General features: G+C 45.6%; 1 protein-coding gene and 1 long non-coding RNA gene across 2 annotated transcripts in view; one reads left to right on the top strand and one right to left on the bottom strand.

Annotated features, from left to right (window-relative positions):
• The window catches only part of LOC8034362 (dnaJ homolog subfamily C member 7), a 97,309-nt gene that overhangs the window by 41,164 nt on the left and 30,065 nt on the right, over positions 1 to 26,080 (bottom strand). The window lies entirely within an intron of this gene.
• Positions 24,346 to 25,411, top strand: LOC121833821. The gene is made up of 3 exons (XR_006076866.1): positions 24,346 to 24,629; positions 24,891 to 24,965; positions 25,046 to 25,411. It is a non-coding gene; the product is annotated as an uncharacterized LOC121833821 (long non-coding RNA).

Below are 26,080 nucleotides of genomic sequence, written 5' to 3'. Positions count from 1 at the left end.
ATACCAAGAAAGTGACTGACTAAAAATAGCTGCGAAAAAACGATGTTTCGAATGAGACATGTACCCCACATCGACTATGTCCACTCCTCCCCCCCCCCCCCCCTCCCCTTCTTTTCCAAAATAGGAAGCTTCACAAAAGGACAAACAATTATTTTTACGTCGTTGCAGTCGTGGCGCTGCCTAGCACTTGAAAACCACTTGGTCAAGTCAAAAAGAAAAAAAGGAATTTCACTTGAGTCCGAAGTTTTATTTGCACGGTCACGCCAGATTCCTAGATTGACAAGACGTCCACGTCCCCCCCCCCCCCCCCCCCCCCCCCAATATAGTTTGCAATGCATCTTGCGCAGTCCGGGATTTTTGAATAATGGCGCCTGACCCCGGCCAATCCTCACGTGATCTTGAAGAATAATGCACGGCCTACAAAAGCATTCCCTGTACTCTATTGATTCGTGGATGCAAGTCAATATGCAGAAATAAAGATTAAAAAAAAAACAAAAAACATGGTTATGATTATTTATAAGAGACAGAGCGAGCTCGACATTTAGATTAGCTCTGTCATTTCGAATATATTCGAAGCAAAAAAGCGATGCGCGACCAGAAGGGCCGCTGCGATCTGATTAGTGTAATGTAAACTGTCACATTTCCACAAATTTAGTGATTATGACGCCTAAGGTCACAACATCTGCAGGCAGAGCGTCCGAAAGCAATCGCCTCCATTCTTCAATTTGATCTTAGCCGAAAATTCGATCAGAGCATCATCGACAGAGATAAGAGTATTTGGATGCACACCTTCACGGTGTCGCGTTGAGTGGGCAATGCGAAGAAGGATCACTATCACATCTATCCCTTCGCGCTGCCTAGTCCAACTAAACGAAATTCTTTATGCGGCTCACGCAGAGGCTGAAAAAAGATAAGTGCAGTTGTCTGGACTAATTAGGATGTACCGAAAATTGTAGGCTTTATTTCTGCCTCTTTATTCCCGTGATCGTTTATGTCCTCATATTCGAAAGTTCAAAACATAACGAATCACTGTATCAACTCAAAGACTAAAACAGGACAAGAAAATATGCTGAAAACAGCTTTACGAAAAAAACATCAAATTTATCAAACAGGCTTTGAATAGCTACCTCATATTTTCACTCAAATAATCTAACGAACCGAACGAATGGGTGTTGCGCACTGAGACTGTAAATAGCTAACAAAAATAATACGAAGTGTCTAGCGTTACGTCCAACGTAACCCAAGTTACATCCAAATCTTCGCCTTCCCTAGGTTCAAGGGGGAGAGAGAGAAGAGGGCGGGGGGGGGGGGGGCGGTTAGGTATACGCGTTTCAGTGCTCCGTCCCAACGTAACGCTAGCCACAGCGAAAATAATAAGTAGGTATATGTCGCAAGATTTTTTGTTTCTTTGCAAACTACCAAGTATTTACATTCACTTTCGTAATCTTCGAGCTTTTCCAAAAGAAAAAAAAAAAAGGACAGGGCGTTAGAGATTGCGTCTACGGCAGCCAATCAATTTGCCGGCTTCCATCGTGTGAACCCACTTTCTGCGCGCAGTTCGCACATAGAGCGTTGTCACGTGATCCCCTTTTGCATTTCACCATCAGCCCGAGCACAGCGGACGATACGAGCCATCCCAGCCAATCCAGCACCGGCAAGGGTGAAATGTGATCTCGAGCTCCGCGTGCCTCTCCAAACTCTCCGCCCAACCTGAGGGTCACGTGACACGCTCCCGGCGCTGGATCGGCTGGGATTGCTCGCAACGTCCACCGCACTCGGAGTGCAGTTGAGACGGAGCGGTCCAGGGGCTCTCATTTACATACATGGGTAAATTACTTTTAAAATGTAATTTAATTACAATTAGAATTACTTTGCTCCGAAAGTAGTTTAATTACAATTACTATTATGTGAAAGTAATTCATTGCGATAACAAATTATTTTGAAAACGTAATGCAATTACTTTACAATTACTTCTTTCTGAGAGTTACCCACCTTGGGCCATGTAACTTTAAACGAGTTATATGGCCGCTGTATAAATGTCACGTATTTTACTTTCCGCTTATGAAATTTGTTGAATGAACTATGGAACTTAACAGTTTGAAGTAATGAACTCCTTCGTTCTTATATTCTCTATAAATAAAAATAACTTTTGTTAGCCAGGCACACTTTTGTTAGCCAGGCAAATAAAAATGCGACAATTACAGTTATATCTGAATATTTTATTACTGTTATATCAAACTACAACCGACATGCACTAATACCACCACACACAACTACAAACGTTTTATGTTATTGCAAATTATGTACATTGAGTTGAAATAATAATGGCTCAGAAATTTATAAGAACCGAATCGGGGCTCCCGAATCAATGGTGAACAATTCACAGGTGCGTGTTGAGTCTCCTTAGTGCTTATGCAAGGTATCCAAGTCAAACCAAGGAAAAAATAAACTTGAAAATAATACAAAGAAACAAATATGCGACAGTACTGGTATAATAAAACTCACGCAAAAATGGCTGATAAGAGAAACTGTAAACGACGTCAATCATTTAAAGATTACGACAACTTACGAAAACATTTCAGGCACGATGATTCGCTGCCTGTCTGTGGACGCGTAACATGCCGGATGTGGGTAACCGTAGCACGCGAACTGTGGTCGCTTCCATAAAACTAGTGTCACAATAGCAGCAACTCTCTTGCCAGGGATTCTGGATTAATCCAGTGCACGGTAACACCCAAAAAGCTCCTGAAATAGGTAATAAATTTAGGATCGTCATGTAGCTAATTTTTAGGATAGCAATGATTGTATCGATGTTATGCGTCTAAAAAAAAAAGGGCCGATTTGAATTTAGCATGGCAAGAACCAACTCGACAAGTTTATCATATACTGTAAACGACTTCATTTTCGCGAATCGTTTACATTTCGCGAAAAAGGGGCGAAAAAAAAAAAAAACAACAATTCCGGTAATATATAAACCCGTTGGAATCTATATCGCGATCCCACCGCGTTGCGAAAATTAGAACCCGCGAATTATTTCAAAACTCCGGCCTCTTGGACGCCTCGATTTCATGAATTACTTGAGCGTGTTTCAGCTGGAAGATATCGACGAGCCATTATTTTTTTATAACTGTAAGTATTATTGAAAGAGACATAAAAGTGGCCTACCTGCAAATGTTCCCGCAAATTGGAGATCGTCTTTCTGTTTGTTGAATATGTTTTAAGAGACGGTGCGCAGAGTTCGCACCTCACGATTATATATTTTTATTGCGGCTAGTCTATTCAAAGAATTTTTCGTAAGAAGGCCACGGCAGCCTTTCCTTTTCCATTGTAGATACGACTGTCGCAGGTTCTCAATGCAAAGCACCACGGCGCGCCTCGGGACGGTTACACAAGCCAGTACAAGAGGAGAACGCGTGGAGGGTCACGACAGAGCTGTAAAAGCAAAGTGCAAGCCACGGGTGCAAGCCACGCACGTGCGTGAGAAGCCCTCTATAAAAAAAAAAAAAAAAGAAAGGCTTCAATGAAAAACAAATGTAACAAACAAACTCCCTACAGTCTAAAGCCGCGGTTTGTAAGGTTTCGGAATCTCGTCCAATCAGGTTGAGAAACGTTTAAAAGGGTTAAAGGGTTAGAGATTAGAGCAAGCACTAAATTATTAAAATTTATACGAAAAGGTAGACGAGGATTGGGAGAGGGAAGAGCAGTGTAGCAACAACGGTTGGAAGTAAGAAGAGGTAAATCGTGTTAACGAGACCTGCTGCTTCTTCGCCTCGATGTTAGAGTAGCACGACTTTCTGTTAGTGGCAAGAGACGAGATAGGGGAGAGGTGCTTGAAAAACTCATAAAGAAAAGAGAATAATTTCATGGGCAATAAAAATCCCCACCCTTGACTGAAATATGTAAGCGAATATGCTAGCGGCGAAGACGCGTAAGGAGAACCTCGAACGTCCCCCCCTCTACCGGATGATGCCATCGGAGCCCAACCAGCTCGACTTCGACCCTCGATGCCCCCGGATGGGAATGAGAAATAAGAAAGACCCCTCGAAACACGAGCAACAGGAAGCAAACGAGACGAAGAGACAGATTAAACTACGACAGGAACGAAAACGGACGCGAATGTAGCCTTCATTTATCAAATTATTTCTCACATTTTTTTATTAAATCGTTTTACAGTTCACAAAACCCTTCATTCCGTTCTATCCCAGTCTCTCTTTCCCATTCCTCCTTCCCCTCCTTTTGAGCAGGTTGGGATACACTCTCTCCCCTGTCGCTTTGGCTGTACTGTCGTCTCCGTGGTCAGGGGGGAAAAGCGCCGGCGCCACAAAATCTTGCAAAAGTAATTGTAATTGTGCCCGAAATTTTGCAATTACTGATGCTATAAAGTAATTCAATTACAATTACAATTCCTTTTAGTCAAAAGTAATTAATTACAATTACAAATTACCAGGAAAAGTAATTAAATTACAGTAATCCAATTACTGTAATTGAATTACTACCCAAGTACGCGATTTTGACAGCCGAGGTCACTCTTTGAAATGATTAGGATTATCTTTCCGCGCCATCTTTCTGCTGCGTCCGCGCTTCCGAAGAAAGGTCGCGGAGTTCATTAAACATGAGGAAGATACATGGAAAGGGGGGACGGACAACGAAGACTTCCAACTAGCAACAAGGGTTGCTAGTTGGAAGTCTTCGTTGTCCGTCCCCCCTTTCTATGTATCTTCCTCACCTTTAATTACTGTTACCAACACGCTCGTTTTGTACTTAACTTGATCGCGGAGACAACGTTCCCTTCCTCCCTCCCCCCGCCCGTCGCTGCCCGAGAGAAGAGAAAAATAGAGGAAACTAAGCGGTTACAACCCCTGCAGAATGACCAAAATGTACATCGGAAGCTGCTCCAACTCCTTTCCACTTCAGTAGAGCGAACGCTGGAGAGGAGGTCATCTCTCCAGCGTTCACTCTGCTAAAAAGGAAAGAGGTTGGAGGAGCTTCATTTGAGTTGCGAACGGAAGTTGGACAATTCAAGATGGCGACGGCGACGACCACCCAGAGAGGGTTCTGCCTGGGTTACACTGTTGCCCCTGTACCATCATTGGCAACCTCCACCGCTCGGGTTGGCTCCAAATTGCCATAGACTTGGCTCTTTGCGAATTGTTACGATGAAACGGGGTATTGTGGCTGCCAAGTCCTTCTCCGAGTCCGCCACTGTTTCGGCAAGTACTCTGTACCGGACACGAGGGATGCGCAGCGTAAACTCGGTTCATATCGAGGACGAGGACTGCGCCAGCATTCGGCAAAGACTCGGATCCAATCACAAGCTTCGTGTCCAATGGATGGATGGATGCTAATGGCTGTACCCTTCATCACAGGCGGTAGCTTGCGCGACTGTCCTGGCGGTCCGCACGACAGCGGACCGCCAATGTTGCTCGATGGGGTTCTCAAAAGCAGCCTATTGCGACATCACATTGTGTGCCGCAAACACCCGAAAAGAGGGGCGCACCAGACACCCAAGAAGACCTCGGCCGAAATTGTGAGCCAAGAGACGGTAACCGGGATGTCGCCCAGAAGCCCACCAAGGAGGGAGGAGAGGGGAGGGGGTCCACCCACCGAAACCGGCGGCACCGAAAACCAAAGCAGCACTAGCGCGAGGCCATGAAAGCGCCGGTCCGTCATCGATCACCGGATTACGGGGAGAGTTCAACAACGCGCCGCTGCGACTGCTGATGCATATGCAGCACGCGGTGCGACTGGGCGGCTGACGCGCGTTTCCAAGGAGAGCGCTCCTTATTACGGTCACTGCCTCTCGACACCGAGAGACCCCCGCCAGAAAAACGCAAGGCGACTTACAAGGCGAACCACGCAGAGACATCGGGACGCTTCGTCAACGCGAGAAATAAGTTTCGCGTTGAATGAAGGAGACGTTCATGTACACAGCACACGCTTTTTCGGGGTCACCAACATTCCCGAGTAGACAGACCGGGACACCAGTTCAGAAGGTGGACCGTTGACAAATGACCTCCGTTCCCATAAAAAGTTTATAATGCGAGTTGTTTATAACGAGACAAAAATGCATGTAATTTCCCAGTTCGTCCCGGAAAAAGGTGTCCATATATCGGGGTATTCATAATAACGGGGTCTCTATTAACGAGATACGACTGTATAAACACATTCACACGCAACCTGACCAACGGCAGCGTTCGTAGAGAGGTCACCAATGGCCGTCTGAGCCCGCATCGCACCGGTGGAGTGCGGTTCGTGGTACAGAAAAGGGGAGAGGGGAGCACAAAAGCAAATGAACGATCGTGTATATTCCTTCCGCACACCCCGGACCCGACACTATCAGTTAGTTTCCGCGAAGACCCGGAACATAGCCAAGAAGGCTTAGCGGATATTACTCAACGGAAATAACCCTCGAAGAACGTCGAACGGCCCGCGTCGCGGGCTCTTCGACGTTCGCTTTCTTGGTTTCCTCCGAAGGCCGAGCAGGCTACGAGCCCTGGTATTCACTGGTTCTCACAGTGGAAGACAACACACAAAGGGTAAGCATTCGGAACAGGCAAATAAAGTAAAAACTTCCAAGAAAATCCGGCGAACTCCGAATGCACAATGCAGGTGGGGAGTCGCGCTGACCGGGTTTGCACAGCTCAGGCGGGTGGCAGAAATTTCTGGCTGATAAGGGTTGCTCGGATCACAAAATGGCGGCGACCAGAAAGCTCTTTTTGCAAAGGTCTACATCTATCGTCACATGAAGTTTACTCGGAGTATTAGCTCGCCCGCATTATCTCGAGCCCGCCCTGTTCAGGGAATCTTCTTCAATGCTGTTTTATCCCGAATTTTCAATCCGGGGGAAGTTGGGCATTTCTCTAGGGGTTCCGGAGGCATCTGCACCATAGGTATGTCTCCTTTGCGTAGGAAATTCCGCGGGGGCTCAACCTAGAAAGTGTTTGTAGCAGTGTGAATACACCAGCACGCGGCCCTGACGTCATACCGCTGCTATTAGCAGGGCGCACACGCTCCATTTCAAGCGAATCTGGTTCCTGTGCAATGCATACATTTCATGGGGGCTTATTTATAAACAGTGCGTTGGCCTATAAATCACTGGCTGTACAGACCGCTGCAGCACGACAAGGCACCTGACCCAGTCTTAGGTAGCAACGCGTTACTGTAACTTCGTTACTTTTTTGGTAACTTGTAATTGTAACGAGTTACTTTTTTTTTAAATGTAGCTTGTAATTGTAGTTCTATTACTTTTTTCTGAGGTAACGACGTTACTTTTGTCGTTACTTTCCAGTGTTTCATGAATAATATGTCACTGAACGAATGCAATTTAGCCATTCCATGCACTTTCCAAATCGTCTATTCCGACATTTCGAGTGTCAAGTTGGCCTTGCACAAAGTTGTGAATACGTTCTTTCTCGCGAGTCACGACCCGAATATAGCCACGTGTAGATTTTATGAAAAAAATATCGTTATCTTTAAGCACGCGCTTGTACTTAGTGACTGAACACTTACATCTTAGTGTCTTGAAGCACTATCTACGTTGTGTTTTTTCTTTTTTTTTTTTCTTTTTTCTGCGCAAACGCATTTTAATCGGGTGAATCAACCGTGAAACAACAATACACGCGGAGGGCATTGCGCATGTCTCGTATTCTGATTAGCGCCACTACTCCGTACTGCGCATGTTTCGTATTTTGATTTGCGCCACTACTCTGGCGTGGAAACTTTTAAACATTAACTTCTAGAAGCAACTGCTGCTAAGTTACAATATGAAGTAAAAAGCGTACTTTTTAATTTTATGCAATAAAACGTTTTCTAGTTGTTTTTTTTTCTCATTTTTTGAGTTATAGAAAAGTAACTGAAAAGTAATGTTGTTACATTTTTAAAGTAACTAACTGTAACGAGTTACACTTTTGTTGCGGTAACTGTAACGGTAACTTTGCTATTCTTTTCTAAAAGTAAAAAACTGTAACGAATTACTTTTTAAAAGTAACTTACCCAAGACTGACCTGACCTTACACGTCGCTTCACGTGGACACTAACAGGCACAAACACAGCCGACAAAAGTGCGCGCGCGCGCATGCGCACACACACACACACAAAAGACGACTGCCGTGACATTGCGCATTCCGCGCTTCCTTATTGGTCGGCTGCACCCTCTCGAAAGTCCCATGGGTTTTTTTTTCACGCCTTCGCCCGCGTCACAGTCGGCGCGTCGCTCGAGGTCACCCACAACCGCGGTGCCCACAACAATGTGACGCGCGGACCGAGATTTAGCGACGCGCGCCGACGCAAAGTGACGCTGACGCGGTCGCGTGAAAAACGTCCCAGAGTGGACGTACGGACGCGGGTGCCACGAAGCTGGCACCCTAGTCCATGTTGCTGACAGACTGAGGCACTCTACGGAAACAGACGGCGTACCTCCGGGCCGCGCGGCACGAACAGCCGCGTGGACTGCAGCGCCCCGCCAATCGAACGCGCTGCGGGTCAGCCTTCCGTACGGGAGGCTGCGGCTCTCCGGGCAAGAGCCACGACGACCGGCTCACGCGGTCCATCCTAGACGTCCCGGCGTGGTCGGGCGAGCCCGCTGTCCGGAAAAGGGCGTCCACAGAGCCGTAGCGGATGGCTGCTCCGGCGGCGCCATCCACGAACAAGGTCGCGATGACCAGGCGCCGTCGGGACCTCCACAGGATCGGCATAATGACACCGCGACCAACGTCTCTTCCGCGCCTTCGGCACACACTGATTCAGGCTTGTCGTTTGCCCTCGGGGCACACTCGCGAATTTTGTTGCTGCCTTTCTCTCTGAAGGCGACTTCTAAAATAAAAGGAGCAGCGCCTATTTTTAGGTCGACGGGGGACCTCGACTTTAGCCTAGAGACAGCAACGGCGCTTTCTACAACACTGGAGTGCCGAAGAATAAATAGACACAAACAAATGAAGCCAACCGCCGAGACAAACTAAACTAGTCCATACCAGAAAGTAGCAACACAGGGTGCAGGTCATCTGATCTGGTAACATTACACTCTCAAGAAAAAAGGGTGTAAAAAGGTGTATCGTTACACCCTTTGTCCCATATAATACACCCCAAAACTTCATTTCGACGTACAGAGTCCTATAGTCGAACAGACGGCCCCGAATTTTACAAGGGGCTTGATAAGGCTGCGATGTAACGTTTTAAATAGCTAAAGTACGCATCAAAGACCACATAAAGAAAGCACTGAGTTTTTGCAGTAGGGCCAAGGAAACTCCGTTAATCTTTTTTATAGTCAGTAAACCGTACATTAGCTATTTTAATAAGTTGAACCACAAGGCTATCAAGCCCCTCGTAAAATTTGGGGCCGTCTGTTTGACTATTGGGCTCTGTACGTCGAATTGAAGTTTTGGGGTGTATTATATGGGACAAGGGGTGTAATAATACACCTTTTTTTCTGAGAGTGTACTGAGTCTCGACTTTCCAGATAAAAAAGAAAATCGCTCCACAACCCCCCCCCCCCCCCCAAAAAAAAAAAAAAAAAAATTCATTGTGCGTTTTATTATCCGGAAATTAACACCATACTTGAGTACGCTGTTGACTACGGCCTCGCACTTACAGGCCGCCCAGATCGACAATCTTGATGGTGTGGAATGCACGTTGCGACAGCACAGTGGGAGCAATGCTGTCAGCGCGCACTCAGCATTCACGAACTCAGCTAATTCGTTTCATAGTAAAAAAAAAAAAGTCCGGTTCCTCTCGGAGCACTACTAATTTTCCCCTTTATGTAGATGTAGGTGCATTTTAGACTAGATACAGTATTTAATGTTATCAAGACGTACACGTTCCAAACGCCAAAAGCATCGCTTCTTCCTCAGACAACCAAATCTTGTAAGAACTACACCGCGCGGAGTATGGACAACTTTGTAGATCAGAGGTCGGATTCACGAAACGATCTGACGCCAAAAATGTGCGTACGACAAAACGCAAGAACAAATTCGTATTCACGAAACGAAATTATCATAAGTTTTGCGCAGGTTACGACGGAATCCTACAACAGCTCCGGAGCTGTCTTGCGCACTATTTACGATCAAATCAACATGGCCGACAGCGTCGCTCAGTTACTTGATCGCGACGACCAACGGACATTTATTTTTCTACATGCTCTTCTCGCGCGTCCCGACTTCAAGTAGCAATAAAAAATAAAGGACTTGAAATTGACCACGGCGAACATGAAGGCTGGATCCAAAACACCCGGGAAAAGCTACAACGGCAACGATCTTATATAGGCCATCAGGCATTCCAACCTGCTCCGACGGTCCTTGGCCGAGACCGTCTGACCACGACCGGCTGGCTTGCTGAATGGAATATGCCCGCGCGACCCTTGTGGACCCTTCCCGGATTAATAGTTTGATCGCTGAACTCAGTTTTAGATTAAAAGGCCAATCTTCTTCCCTTGTCATCTTGTTTTCCAAGGCGGCGACGAACGTTGCCATCCATTCTATCTCCTGTTTTGTGTGATATAGAGCTCAAATAAACGCCGTATTGATTACCTTGGCAACACAGTATGTACACTTTGTTATTAGTATGTCATTTTTATTCTGACACGACGCTACGTCACTGTCGAGCTATAACAGTTCGTGGGAGCTACGCGATGCCAGACAAACTTTTTTTTGCCGAGTGTCGAGTCAGTATCGAGTTGCAATCGTAAAAAATTGGACCCGAAGCGCTAACCAAGACGCGATCCAACAGCGCGAATCCAGCAATTCGATCAAACGCGCGTGCCCGCTCGAGTGTGAACAAGTTTTTACGTGGCTCTTGCTGACACTGTCGTAGTTCATTCAAATGAGAAGTCCGGGCGACGTTCGAAGAGAGAAATGCTGAGAAAGCACCACTGTAGTCGAAATAAACAACGACGACGGCACGAGCGCTGCAGCTGTTGATGGTGCCGCCACTACGGAAAAGTAGCGACATCCTTTGAAGAATGCCGCCTGCTATCTTGGAGCGATCCAGGTGGCGCGAGCGCGAAAGAGCAAAATAATAATTGGGTTGTGTGTGTGTTTATACAGCCTAGAACTTGGTCTGCCTCACAGGGGCGACGAGTCTCCCAGCTGTAGATGAGAAATTTAGCCAGTGCGGCACAACCGCTAGCCTGGGGTCTTTAACGTGCATCACGCAGTAGTGATACACGACCGCACGCCGGTACGATGCTCATCCAGATCGAAACGGGCAGGGGTGGGGCTCGAACCCGTTCTGCAGCGCGAGCTTTCGCTCCACGTGCTCCGAGCTGGTGTATATAACAATAAGAGTGTGCATGAGGGACGAGGAGGGAGAAGGAATGGCCTATGCCAGGGATGGCCAACCTGCGGCTCTTCGCGAGCTAAAATGCGGCTCGCGGCTCCATCCCCCCCCCCCCCCCCCTCCCCCCAACTCCCTCCGGGTCACACGAACACTTCCCCAAAAGGGAAATGGAGCGCGTTTTAAATCGAAAGACAGGTTGCGGTTCGGTAGTCTTGTGCTACTCCAACGTTACGTACAGTTAGACTGCTTTTGACTCGGATATATTGAAAGTAGTTCGAATTTCGTTTGTTGCTCTAGACAAAAGATTCCCCCCCCCCCCCCCCCCCCCCCACGACTCTTTGAAGTTTCGTGGTTCTGTTTGCGGCTCTTACGCCAGGTCACCCTGGCCACCCCTGGCCTATGCTGTCGGAGTGCAGTGCATGCTATGAGCTCATGTCGCCAATCAAATAACGCTGACTGTAAAACGTCACGGGTTTCGTCATCTTTCTTTGAGCACATTTTTAGCGGCTGGTAGACCATGACAGTGAGCTTTTATCCTGTGTGTATGTATTTGCCTGTCTTTCAGCCTTCGGTTGCGCTCTGACTCGAGTATAAACCAAATATAGGACGGCCGTCTGCTATCTTGGAGCGATCCAGGCGGCGCTACAGTCGACGCGCGGCTGTAAGAGAGCAAAACATAAAGATAAAAGGTATGCGCGTCAGAGGGAGAGGGAGATGTCGCTACCTTTCTTATTCAGGGGTATTAGCCGCCACAACATCGCCGCACGAGTAGATGGATCTTCCCTTCTAGGACGTGCTGGGCATAGAGTTATTACAATAAACGCTAGAGGCTCAGCTGGCGCTAGTGTCTACGGGACTTCCGGTTGCAAATTGAAGCAGACAGCCTGCAGTCTAGATTTCCGCCTCCCTGTGTATTCCTATGGGAAAACGCGCGTGAATTATGTCTCTTCGCCGGAAAATAACATGAATAACTTTTGTCATTTCGGCTGTACCGGATAGTATGCACCTTTATTGGTATTGTGAAAGAGAAATTGCTTTAGTTACAGCATTTTTCTCTACCACAGAACGATGTTAAACTTAGTAAAACATATAAAATAGTGCAACAGAAAGACAAGGACAAGAAGTATACAGGACAGGCACTTCGCTCTATTTCAGGTCCAAACTTCTGTTTCAAGGAAGGTATGCGAAAACGAGCAACGATTCTAAGCAAACTAACGATCGAAAGGAATGTAGAGTGTGCTCAAGGTTTGCTAGCATTTCGGTGGTGCTTAAATATTGCTAATATGCCCGTCCTGTCATTGGATGAAAATGAATCCGTCGTGCACCTTTACGATCGATTAAAGAAAATTCGAACGCAAAAAAATAAAGCACGTGAGTTACGAAAGGTGTCTTTTTATTATTTTCTATGTCGGGCAGTTTTTATCGGGCACCTGCTCCCTGGTTCCCCCTATTTGCAAAGATTTGGAGCGTGCGGGTGATGATTTGAACCCAAAACAAGCATCTTCGCACATATTTATGAGCAAAAAGAATAAAGTAGTACTTATTTATTGCAAATCTGACTATATTACGTGGCTTTCAATTTATTTTGATCGTCTGCGTGCACAAGGAGTTACTTATCCAGTGTTACTGCGTAGTTCTTGCCGTCTTTCTTGGTTTTCCACATGTCCTTCGATCGTTTGGCAAGTATATCCCCCATGCTGGAAAGCGTCGACGCCGTGTTCGCGCTAACAGTGTCCGAAAGTGCACATAAATAAACGTACGAAGCGGTTTTAACACCGTTTTTCATACCACGAATTTCAAATAAAAATGCTGTAACTGACCAATTATTTCGTCTGCGTGACTGAGAAATGTTCCAATCTGCCTAGTACGTACAAATTATTAGTGATTCTTGCACTTATAATCGAGCGCAGAAAGAAAATGCACTCGCTTTTTCCCATAGAAATGCATTACCAGAAGTCAATTTCTGACTGCTTGCTGTCTGCTTCAAAATGCAACAGCACACTAGCGCCAGCTGAGCCTCTAGCGTTTATTGTAATAACTCTATGGTGCTGGGTTATCATAGCGACACGCGACGAGAATTCAATCAAGGATAGCGCTCTACGGTGAACGATGAGCTTTCCACCACGCCGACCACGTCGACGATCACCACCGACTCCATGTTTTTCAGCAGAGAGCAGAAACGCGAAGCAGCACAGGCGCAGTCTTATCTTTCTCTTGCTTCGTTATCACACGATAGATGGCGCAGAGCTACCAGCATTATATAATTCGGAACGCTAATTATTCAACAAAATGTGGATCCAAATATTTATTGTTTATGATCGCGGTGCTGGTGAGGTAGACTCTTATCCAATAGGCGACGTGGATTTGGCTGACGTGCCTTGGCACCGCTGATGCATCGCAGTGAAAAGGCAGACAGCTTTCGAAGAAGGTGTAAAAGAATCCGCTTTTCTTTTACAAAAATCCATAGCGAATTTTTTGGGGGGCTCTATTTTTGTCTTTTCGTTTTCTTTTCACATCTTTTACGACGTGCGGGGATGAAATTCGATTTCAAAATCGTTTCATGGTCCCTTTAAGCTAGGAAAGCCGGAAATGTCACACGCGCCACGGAGGCAACAAACCGCCTTTCAAGTCCACCCAGAAAGTACGAGGCCAAAAGGCGAAAGAAAACAACAACGAAAGAACTCGTTGAAAAAAAAATCTTCAGACGTTCCCACGCGCCAGCCAGACCTAAAGCACGCAGTAAAAAATAAAAGTGACATGTTACGTATGTAGGATGTGGCATTGCGTGCAATATGTACGCATAGTTAAACAGGCACTTGGAAAAACGTTGCGTCCCCCCCAACTGGGTTTTTCTACAGTAAGGCCGTCCCACGCAGCATGCCAAGAAAATAGCAAAACTGCTGTTCTGACTTCTGTGGCTGCGCACAGCAGGGCTGCAATAGAAACGAACTCTGCGGTCAAAAGCTCTTTCAACCAGTCAGACGTCGGAGTGCTCCAACAAGCGTGGAGCAAATAACGCGAGCATTGCGATCGATCCAGCCATTACAAATTTTATAACTTTTTTTTTTTTTTAATCTGAAATGCGGCGATTTTTGAATTCAGATGTTTTTCTGTTTGTACTTTGCATCTCAAAATCGCCTCGTGCCGCGTTACAACCTCCATTACTTTCCAACTTCATTTATTTTTATACAAGGTGTTTCAGGAAAAGTGGACAAATTCGATATTGCGAAAACTACTCGTCGCAACGGAAAAAGGCTTGTGTGGTTTTGGTCCTGGGCCAGGGGCCTATTTAGAAAATTATTAAAGTTTGGGATAATTAGATTGTAATTATTTTAGCGTCATTAACTGTTTTAATATTGTGTTTCATGGCATGGTTTCAATTAGAACATTGCTCAGTATCATCGAAAAACACTAAACCAACAAATTGCAGAACGATAGAAGGCACGCGCAGCATTTTACGCCTTTCTCAAAAACCACACAAATTCGACGGGTTTTTAAGTTTCGGTTTGTAATCGGAGCGCTTCTCGGCCCCGACGGCACCGCGCCCCGTAAAGAAATAGCAGTCATGGGTAAGTTACTTTTAAAAAGTAATTCGTTACAGTTAGTTACTTTCAGAAAAAAGTAGCGAAGTTACCGTTACAGTTACCGCAACAAAAGAGTAACTCGTTAAAGTTACTTTCAAAAAGTAACGACGTTACTTTCCAGTAACTTTTCTATAACACAAAAATTAAGGAAAAACTAGTGTTTGAAAGAAAAAAATATAGACACGAATCAGTCGGGCTTCCACCACAGCGGTAAATTCAAACTTAATAATTTAGCTGGAAAATTAGTCAATATTATGAAAAGAATAACGACCAAAATTTAACTGGATGTGTTTTCTCAGATTTGAAAACGAAGACTTGTTGTCGGAGTACTCCTTGTTGCAAAGTTTGCATACTGCGGTCAAATAGTTAGCAGCCACCTTCACCACAGAAAAATACTCTGTACGCCGGCCATGCTAGTTCTTTGTTCTCATTAACATTCCTACCCTTGGTAGCACTAGCACATTGGTGGCTCGTTGACGGTTGCGCTGGGTTTATGGACTCCTTTGATATATTTCAGTTCGTACCCGGCAAACCAGAAACGAGCCCTGCGCAAACAGCAGTAAATTTTGCCTTCACCGTTGAAACCACGCCGGAGTAGCGGCGCAAATCAAAATACGAAACATGCGCAGTGCGGAGTAGTGGCGCTAATCAAAATACGAAACATACGAAGTTCCCTCCGCGTGTATTGTTGTTTCACGGTTGATTCACCCAATTCAAAATCGGGCGCAGAAAGAAGAAAAACCGCAACAGAGATAGTGCTTCAATATACTAAGATGTAAGTGTTCAGTCACAAAGCACAAACAAGTGCGTAAAAATAACTACATTCTTCTTTTTTCTTTTTTCATCAAATCTACACGTGGCTATATTCGGATAGTGACTTTCGAGAAAGAACGTATTCTCAAGTTTGTGCAAGGCCAACTGACACTCGAAATGTCGAAACAGACAATTTGGAAAGTGCAAGCAATAGCTAGGTTATACTCGTTCAATGATATATTATTCACAAAACTGAAAAGTAACGACAAAAGTAACGTCGTTACTTTCATCGTTACCTCAGAAAAAGTAATAGAACTACAGTTACAAGTTACATTCTCAAAAAGGTTACTAGTTACCGAAAAAGTAACGAAGTTACAGTAACGCGTCACTACTTAAGACAGAAATAGTGACACCAGCCTTTGATGCGTCGCGCGATGACAGCGCAGCAGAGGTTGGTTGCACTATTTCTGCACGGGACGCGGTGCCGTCGGGTCAAAAACCCATCGAATTTGTGTGGTTTTCCAGAAAGCCGTATCAAAGAGCACTACGGAGATCAACAGAGACGAGGGCAAGAAGGAGCTCCCCTCTTATCAAGACTCTCTTTTGTGCCCCCCCCCCCCCCCCCCGGATTTGCACTGGCGTCGCTATTCCCCTACCAGATGATTATAGAAGATTAACCCATCACTCTAAATTTTTACAAAAGCAGCTTCCCTCTCCTCCTCTTACATGGTCAAAAATATGCGATATGACGCCAGTGCAACCCATGTATCAGCTTTGACAATGTTTGCAAAAATGTATATCAGGAATTACTTTCCTATGGTGAAAATAATTTCTTACTTTATTTTATGATAGATATACGGCATTTCACTTCTATGCCATCTTGTGGGGTAAAATGGTTTCCGGAGTAAGAATAGTTGACTTGGCACTACTGTCACTGCAGCTTACCAGTACAACATTGAATAAATGCCTAGGGCTGGGTATCGATTAAAAATTGTAACAGGATAAATCTCCACCCTTTAATAGATTAATCGGTCGTGTTAATTTCCAAGCATATAACGCCAAAAAGACAACAGCTCTTTGCTTTTTCGCTTTTTTTTTCCTCCGTGATTAACGCCGGAATATGTATTTTCAACTGGGGATAAACAAGTGCAGTTGAGCACAGTCGAAATATACTCAGATTATTAATGCACCGGCAAAAGCATAACACGAGTTGTTTAATATTCGCCTATATGAGAGAGTTTCCCGCTTCCCCACAATCATCCTTGCTGCACTAGGCAGGCGCACAAAAAATGTTGCACCAAAGGATTTTTTTTTTTTTAACGACTGACACAATATTAATTTTTCATTCATTCATTTGTTTATTTTTTGTGCTCATGAACAGCTTGAAGCCATGATAATGATGCACAGTTAACATACAGCAAAAAAAAAAGAAGTATAATTCTACAAATTGACAATAGAAAACTTGAACGCTACAAAGATGGTTATAGATTTGTAAGAGAAAACTTGAACGCTGCAAAAGATGGGTTAAAAATGTCAATGCAAGAATCATTATAAGTATTATACAAGGTCTGAATATGTGTCATGGGGCAGGATCGGAAGAATTCATTAACATAAAATGGAAGAGAAATTCGCAGAAACCTTCTCGGAACATGAATATTTATCAATGAAGTTAGGTCAGGGCAATCAATGACTCCGTGAAGGCATTTGGGCACATTGATACTTTAGACCCATGTTGTTGTAAAAAAAACTATCTCCAAACTCCGGTCTAAAAACATGCTTTTCGTGCAAGGCTCGTCAAATTATGAGGCGCTGGAGAAATGCAGCCTTCTGCGTTAAGTCCTTATTTCGAACTCTTTTTGTTCGCCTTCCGCCCATTGAAAAGCATGCGGGAAGGGCCTTAGAACGCACCTGGTATCGCTGCGCCGCAGCGTTCTTCCGCATCAAAAAGTTCGTCTGCTTTCCTCGCCGTCACCATGGCAACGAACGCCGAATGAATAGAAGCACGCACGGTACCGCCGCGTGAAGCTAGCAACAGCTGACGCCATTTTACGAACGCCGTCTGCTAGCCGAAGCCGAACGCGGTGTGTCAGATCAACCGCCTCCGCCGGTGCGCCGCTAGCAAAGACGACGAAGCTGAGGCACGCCGACGGCGATCGAGTAAGCAACAATACCGCGGGACGACTGCAACGGCGGCATTTATTCGGATCAAAGGCCGCCTTCGCCGGTGCGCCGCTAGCAAAGACGACGAAGCTGAGGCACGCCGACGGCGAATGGGCGAGCAACAGCACCGCGGGACGACTGCAACGGCGGCATTTATTTTGATCACAGGCGCGAAATAAGCAAGAACAATTTTTATTTGAATCATAACACCCGATATCCAAGTTGGGGACCACATACCTTTGCTGGGTCTTTCCTGTGAACTTTTTACAGAGACACGGGGTGCGGCATTCAAAAAACAGCTCCGTTTGCAAAATATGGGGGCCCTGAAAAGGGCCGTTTAGACCGCTGCCAGAACCTATAACTGACATAACGAGCACTTGACAAGCGGTTGGCGCATAAGTCGTCTTTATGCACGCAGACGGGTGACAGGCTCAGCGCAGCGGATCCCTCGAAGTCACCGGGGCCGTCAGAATCCTCGCCCTGTCTGCGTCGGGGCTCTAGATTTTGGCGGCCGCGGCGACGAACGACTGGAATCTATCAGTGTTTCCGCGCGCCTTGTCTCTCCTACAAAACATGAACTTTGCAAGGTGACCAGTGAAATGGTGGCTCTCGCGCCGTCCAGATGGAAGAGAGTTTTTGACGTGGGCCCAGGTGCAATCCACCGTATTGGTGTGCGCACCAGTGTTCGCGTCGACAAAGTTAAGCTTATGGTTGACGGTGAGGTGCGTGAAGTGAGCGTCATCTGCAAGCTTGCGATAGCCAGCCCAACAGTCAGTAATTATTCTTGTTCCAGGGTGGACCAACTCGGCTATTAACCCTTGCAGGGTTTTAGCGTCACGGGTCTCCACGGGAACAAGAAAGCAGCACCCGCTGCAACGCGCCACACCGCCGAAAACCCACTGGCCAGGCCTTAAATACCCGCGATGGTACTTGTGCCTACCGAACATACTCTCGTCTGGTTCTACAGTCACGCCGTCGCCACCAATCATGTCTGAATGCTTAAAGACGGCATTTAGCACAACCTTCCGACAAAGGCTCGCCCAATCAGTTATTGTCTTACTTGCGATATCAGCCTCCCGCTGAATGACGGCGCACGGTAGGTTCTGGCATCCGGAGGATGATTTTCATGAGTTGGAGAAGCGTCAGGTGCGTGCGATCCTTCGAAAAGGGAACCGCTTCGTATCGAGACTTCGCCCCGGCACTGAACTTTGACCGACTTCCTCTTGGGCACCTCACGAATCATCCACGCACCGCACCCCCCCCCCCCCCTCCACCTTCCCCCCCGTGTAGCCATCCGCAGATCTAGCGCGGACTTGCAGCTTGTCATCGCAGCTTCGCACTCTGGACACGCACGAAAACCCAGGAGCCAGGAGCAGGCCAACGCGCTAAAGCAAATTAATTGCTTCAAGAGGGTCTTTCATGGCGCCAAGAAGACGGCACAAGTTGAACACCATGGCACTGCGATGCTCGCCTCTGGAAGAACAAAGCGCCGAGGGGGAACTGCGCGCTTCTTTGCATTTATTATATTTATTTCATCCGCCATTTTATACCTCATGACACAATTCTGACAAACTCATTGGTTGATCGGTCGTACCACACCATCGCGTGAAAAAAAAAAAAAAAAAAAAAAAAAAAAAAAAACGCCAAACGTATGTCCACGGACGGCATCGTCACAGAAAAGGGAGCAGTCGAACCCAACAACAAAATGAAGTAACAAAGTGAATAAAAAAAAAAAATAAGAAGGGAGCCGTTGCGGTTTCGGACGGCGTCTTCTTTGATGAGAGGAGCTGCTCTGGCCAGAGCGGCCTGAGCAGCCGTGCTGCTCTGGCTGCTCGGAATATTCCTTTTTGTTCTTTTTCTTACTCTACAGGGTGCCACGACCCTTATTTGAAGCTGATGTGTTAAATTAATAACAAACAACGCGTTGGAACGGAGGAGGTAGAGAGTCTTGGCGTCAGAATTTGACGTGGTAGAAAAGAAAAGAAAATAACGAATGCACAATACATACCGTATGCCAAGACCGTTATACTCCGCACTTGGCGAGGCCTTATGACGCAGCCGACGACCGTAAGGCTATTTATTTTGTTTCTTTAGATTTGTTATCGTGACGACTACTCCAGTGTGCCTCGGAGTCTCCAGCGGAGATCCGGCATGCAGGTTTTAGTAATTATTATTGTCGTTTTGAAGGGCACTCTTTCTATGCTGCTTCGTCCCTGACGCCATAAAAATATTATTTCTGTTTAGATTATAGGCGCGAAAAATCCACACTGACTGGGGCCTGAGTAACAACTCTGCATTACTCAGGCTCTAGCCCGTGTGGATTTTCCCGCCTACAATCTAAAAAGAAAGAATGGCATAAACACACATCAGACGCGCACGCACTCAAAGTTGGTCCAGAAGTCCAATGTCCCCGACGTGTTTTTGTATCGCTTTCAAAACGATACACTGACACCGCCAAGTGTTCCCCGCCCAGGAATTCGGTGACATTAAATAGTCTACTTTTTGTATCCCTTACTCCCTCCCTGTCTTGCGGCGCATTTTCTCAAAAGTCGTCTATGGTCCAGCAGTTGCAGCGTTGTTCTCGTGTCTTCTCGTTGGGTGTTGTATTTCACGCATGCACACAAAAGATGCTAATAATGAAGCTAAATAATCGTACTTATCAATTATTGGACTAATTTTATTGGACTAATTGTATCCACAAACCAATCCGACCATGAACTAAACTTTTTTTATTTTTGTTTATACGTGGTGCAAAGTAATCCCGCCCCATATTTTTATGGCTTCAGAAACGAAGCAGCGTACGAAGAGTGCCCTTCAAACGACAATAATAATAATTATTAAAAACTGCCGGATCTCCGCTGGAGACTCCGAGGCACAGTGGAGTAGTCGTTAGTGGTGCAACACTATCGATAGTACTATCGATAGTATCGATAGTCGCCAGAAACCTGACTATCGATAGTGAAAAAAACTATCGATAGTACTATCGATAGTCGACTATCGAAAAACTATCGATAGTACTATCGACAGTCGACTATCGGAAAACTATCGATAGTACTTATAGTCGACTATCGATAGTCGACAATCAGAAAACTATCGTTAATCGACTATCGGAAATTTATCGATAGTCGACTGTCGTAAACCTATCAAGAGTACTGTCGACAGTTTACTATGGATAGTTTTGCGACACTAGTAGTTTGCGTCGCTCTCTCTTGTCTATTTAACGCTTTAATTTTTTTTTTTTCAAACGGGGGCACCAACTAGCCCAGGCACTTACCATCCCAACTTTGGTTCAGCTTTCAGTGATGACGAAGATGGGGTTTGGGCGAAAAAAGAAGGGGGAGGCGAGCGGTAAGGCGAGGGCAAGACGGGCCGGGGAGGAGGAAGCAGACGGACCGCTGGAGAAGAGAGGGGGAAACCTCCTTCTCTCTTTAGCGTTCCGTCTGCTTCCTCCTCCCCGGCCCATCTTACCCTCGCCCTACCTTCTTGAGTTAAAACGGACTATAGTGGTGCAAGACTATCGATAGCACTAGCGATAGTATCGTTAGTCGCCAGTATAGTAAAAAACCATCGATAGTCAACTATCGAAAAACTATCGATAGTACTATCGATAGTCGACTATCGAAAAACTATCGAAAAACTATCGAAAAACTATCGATAGTCGACTATCGAAAAACTATCGAAAAACTATCGATAGTCGACTATCGAAAAACTATCGAAAAGCTATCGATAGTCGACTATCGCAAAACTATCGAAAAACTATCGAAAAACTATCGATAGTCGACTATCGAAAAACTATCGAAAAACTATCGATAGTCGACTATCGAAAAACTATCGAAAAACTATCGATAGTCGACTATCGAAAAACTATCGAAAAACTATCGATAGTCGACTATCGAAAAACTATCGAAAAACTATCGATAGTCGACTATCGAAAAACTATCGATAGTCGACTATCGAAAAACTATCGAAAAACTATCGAAAAACTATCGATAGTCGACTATCGAAAAACTATCGAAAAACTATCGATAGTCGACTATCGAAAAACTATCGAAAAACTATCGATAGTCGACTATCGAAAAACTATCGATAGTCGACTATCGCAAAACTATCGAAAAACTATCGAAAAACTATCGATAGTCGACTATCGAAAAACTATCGAAAAACTATCGATAGTCGACTATCGAAAAACTATCGAAAAACTATCGATAGTCGACTATCGAAAAACTATCGAAAAACTATCGATAGTCGACTATCGAAAAACTATCGAAAAACTATCGATAGTCGACTATCGAAAAACTATCGAAAAACTATCGATAGTCGACTATCGAAAAACTATCGAAAAACTATCGATAGTCGACTATCGAAAAACTATCGAAAAGCTATCGATAGTCGACTATCGCAAAACTATCGAAAAACTATCGAAAAACTATCGATAGTCGACTATCGAAAAACTATCGAAAAACTATCGATAGTCGACTATCGAAAAACTATCGAAAAACTATCGATAGTCGACTATCGCAAAACTATCGATAGTACTATCGATAGTACTATCGATAGTCAACTATCGATAGTACTATCGATAGTCGACTATCGCTAGTTCTGGGACACTATCGATAGTTTTGGAAAAACTATCGATAGTATCGATAGTCAATTTATCGATAGTTTTGCATCACTAGTAGTCGTCACGATAACAAATCTAAAGAAACAAAATAAATAGCCTTACGGTCGTCGGCTGCGTCATAAGGCCTCGCCAAGTGCGGAGTATAACGGTCTTGGCATACGGTATGTATTGTGCATTCGTTATTTTCTTTTCTTTTCTACCACGTCAAATTCTGACGCCAAGACTCTCTACCTCCTCCGTTCCAACGCGTTGTTTGTTATTAATTTAACACATCAGCTTCAAATAAGGGTCGTGGCACCCTGTAGAGTAAGAAAAAGAACAAAAAGGAATATTCCGAGCAGCCAGAGCAGCACGGCTGCTCAGGCCGCTCTGGCCAGAGCAGCTCCTCTCATCAAAGAAGACGCCGTCCGAAACCGCAACGGCTCCCTTCTTATTTTTTTTTTTTTTTTATTCACTTTGTTACTTCATTTTGTTGTTGGGTTCGACTGCTCCCTTTTCTGTGACGATGCCGTCCGTGGACATACAATTGGCGTTTTTTTTTTTTTTTTTTTTTTTTTTTTTTTTTTACGCGATGGTGTGGTACGACCGATCAACCAATGAGTTTGTTAGAATTGTGTCACGAGGTATAAAATGGCGGATGAAATAAATATAATAAATGCAAAGAAGCGCGCAGTTCCCCCTCGGCGCTTTGTTCTTCCAGAGGCCAGCATCGCAGTGCCATGGTGTTCAACTTGTGCCGTCTTCTTGGCGCCATGAAAGACCCTCTTGAAGCAATTAATTTGCTTTAGCGCGTTGGCCTGCTCCTGGCTCCTGGGTTTTCGTGCGTGTCCAGAGTGCGAAGCTGCGATGACAAGCTGCAAGTCCGCGCTAGATCTGCGGATGGCTACACGGGGGGGGAAGGGGGGGGGGGTGCGGTGTGCGGATGATTCGTGAGGTGCCCAAGAGGAAGTCGGTCAAAGTTCAGTGCCGGGGCGAAGTCTCGATACGAAGCGGTTCCCTTTTCGAAGGATCGCACGCACCTGACGCTTCTCCAACTCATGAAAATCATCCTCCGGATGCCAGAACCTACCGTGCGCCGTCATTCAGCGGGAGGCTGATATCGCAAGTAAGACAATAACTGATTGGGCGAGCCTTTGTCGGGAGGTTGTGCTAAATGCCGTCTTTAAGCATTCAGACATGATTGGTGGCGACGGCGTGACTGTAGAACCAGACGAGAGTATGTTCGGTAGGCACAAGTACCATCGCGGGTATTTAAAGGGCCCCTGAAAAGGAAAAAAAAGTTTTTTTTAAACAGTCTGGTTGGGACACGCGTGTCAAAAAATGAATTTTACGCGAAAAAAAAAAATTTTTAGAGCAATATTGACGGCGAGAGATTTATTTGAAGTTTTGCGCGCAAATTCCATGGTCATTCAGCTCGGCTTCTCATTGGTAGTGATGGTCATTCAACTCAGCTTCTCATTGGCCAATAGAATGAGTGACAGCTTAGATGTTGGTTTTAAAATCTTCGTAATTTTTTTAAATCGCCTGTTGAATTACATATTTTTAGGTTTAAGAAACAGTCCATTGAATGAACGTCGTAATTGTTTCCAAACGTTCTACAAAATCGTAACTTCCGTTCGGATATCGGAACAAACAGAAGCTTCGCCATTTTGTTTTCTGTCATGGTCGCCGTCTCGTAACGCGTCTCGCGTACGTCGTGTACCTCGGGTGGTTTTATAGTTTTATCGCGTTTATATGTGAAGACCTCCTGAAGAGAGCTTGTTGCTTGTGTTAGTTAGTCATCGTAAGTACTTAGGAAGTTGCGCGGGGTGCCAGGTTTTTTTGTTTTTCTGCTCTTTGCGTGATTCGTGTGTCCCGTTTACCCCATCTTTTATCTGTTTGCTAGTGCGCGCCAGTGCCAATATTTTTTTTTTTTTTTTTTTTTTTGAGATGTTGGTTTTTGTAAAGCGGCGGCGATGTCGGTTTCCGTAAAGCGACGGCGCTGTTCCGTCAGTTGCTGCAAGCCTAGTGATCGCGATGCCGAGTGTATCAGCAGCCATGCTGTCCCAGATCATTTGAGAGCTACTTGGTTGGAGGCAATCGGGGGTTCGTCTAGCGACACAGTTCTTCGGGTATGCTCGCGACATTTCGCTCCGGATGCTTTCAAGACGCGCACAAAGGTCACGGGACGTCTGCAACTGAGACGCGGGGCGATCCCTACGCTGTTCTTACCGACGGCAACAGCAGCAAGTGCAACATCATTGGTAAGTGACTCAGTCAAACTTCATTGTCTACTTCGCTATGATAGAGCTTCTAGTATTACATTGTCGCTTTTTCAAACTGTTGTGCGTGCAACTGCAAATCGTTGTAACGCTGCTAACTGAGGTTCACTGCGTAACTTTTACATAAGGTAGAAGTTGCAAACACAGCTTACCATCAGTGGCCTTCTGTGGCAACCAGATTCTCCACTAAACGAAATATCAATAATACATCAATACATCTTCTTTTATATGTATTCCAACCAGCTGCCAAGGGGATCAAAACTGAAAAGGCTAGCAGCTGCGTCTAGCAGTGACAGCCCTGCTGGAGGCTCCATTTCAGTGAGTTTTCTACCGCTTCCCAGTGTGCAATGTATATTGGGTGCAAGCTGCATGTTCTACTACAATTATCTTGCGCGCAGCAACCGGCAGAAGCGTGGCAAGGGCAAGCGGCTGCACATGGATCCTGCGATGCTAGTCAAGGAGCTGGACCAGATGTACGAAGCCTTTGTACCATTCTGGTGACATTTTTTACTGTGGCCATTCAACCCTTTCATTGATTTTGAGAGCAGATTTTTATATGCATCAGGCACACAGACAGCAGCTGCAAATGTTTACTTTTCTGTAGGTTGCTCAACTTCTCAGCTGGCCCAAATAGAGTTGACTCTGTGTGCAGGAGCATTATATTGCACTCAGCCTCCCTTGCATTGTGTTGTAGGCTTACTGCTCCCGGTGTTCTGCCCCTCGTGCAACCGTTGGCACACAGACGGACACTACAGGAATTGGCACCGTAGATTGTGTGACACCAGTGTGTGAGTATGACAGAGTATTTAATTAACTTAATTATTTTGGCAATGCATCAGCATGTTGACAGCCTTTTCTGTAGACTTCATACTAAGCTTGCATTATGTATTGCATCTCTAGCGTCATCGGTCGACCAAGGGTGCAACGCCGCTGTGCTCGCACCACAAGCAAATGCAGGGTCCCCAGGAGCGCCCAGACCAGTCGAACCTGCCACAGCTACCAAGGCTCGGGTGCTGTTGCCAGTCCCCGGCACGACAGGCGCTACAGGAACGGCCACTGTTGACCCTCTGACACCAGTGTGTGAGTATGACAGAGTATTTAATTAACTTAATTATTTTGGCAATGCATCAGCATGTTGACAGCCTTTTCTGTAGACTTCATACTAAGCTTGCATTATGTATTGCATCTCTAGCGTCATCGGTCGACCAAGGGTGCAACGCCGCTGTGCTCGCACCACAACCAAATGCAGGGTCCCCAGGAGCGCCCAGACCAGTCGAACCTGCCACAGCTACCAAGGCTCGGGTGCTGTTGCCAGTCCCCGGCACGACAGGCGCTACAGGAACGGCCACTGTTGACCCTCTGACACCAGTGTGTGAGTATGACAGAGTATTTAATTGACTTAATTATTTTGGCAATGCATCAGCATGTTGACA

Source organism: Ixodes scapularis, unplaced genomic scaffold, assembly GCF_016920785.2.
Source record: "Ixodes scapularis isolate PalLabHiFi unplaced genomic scaffold, ASM1692078v2 PGA_scaffold9__187_contigs__length_104089568, whole genome shotgun sequence".
In the NCBI taxonomy this organism is placed as follows: domain Eukaryota; kingdom Metazoa; phylum Arthropoda; class Arachnida; order Ixodida; family Ixodidae; genus Ixodes; species Ixodes scapularis.
Note: the sequence above shows the minus strand (reverse complement) of the source record. Positions and strands in the feature narration are given on the sequence as shown.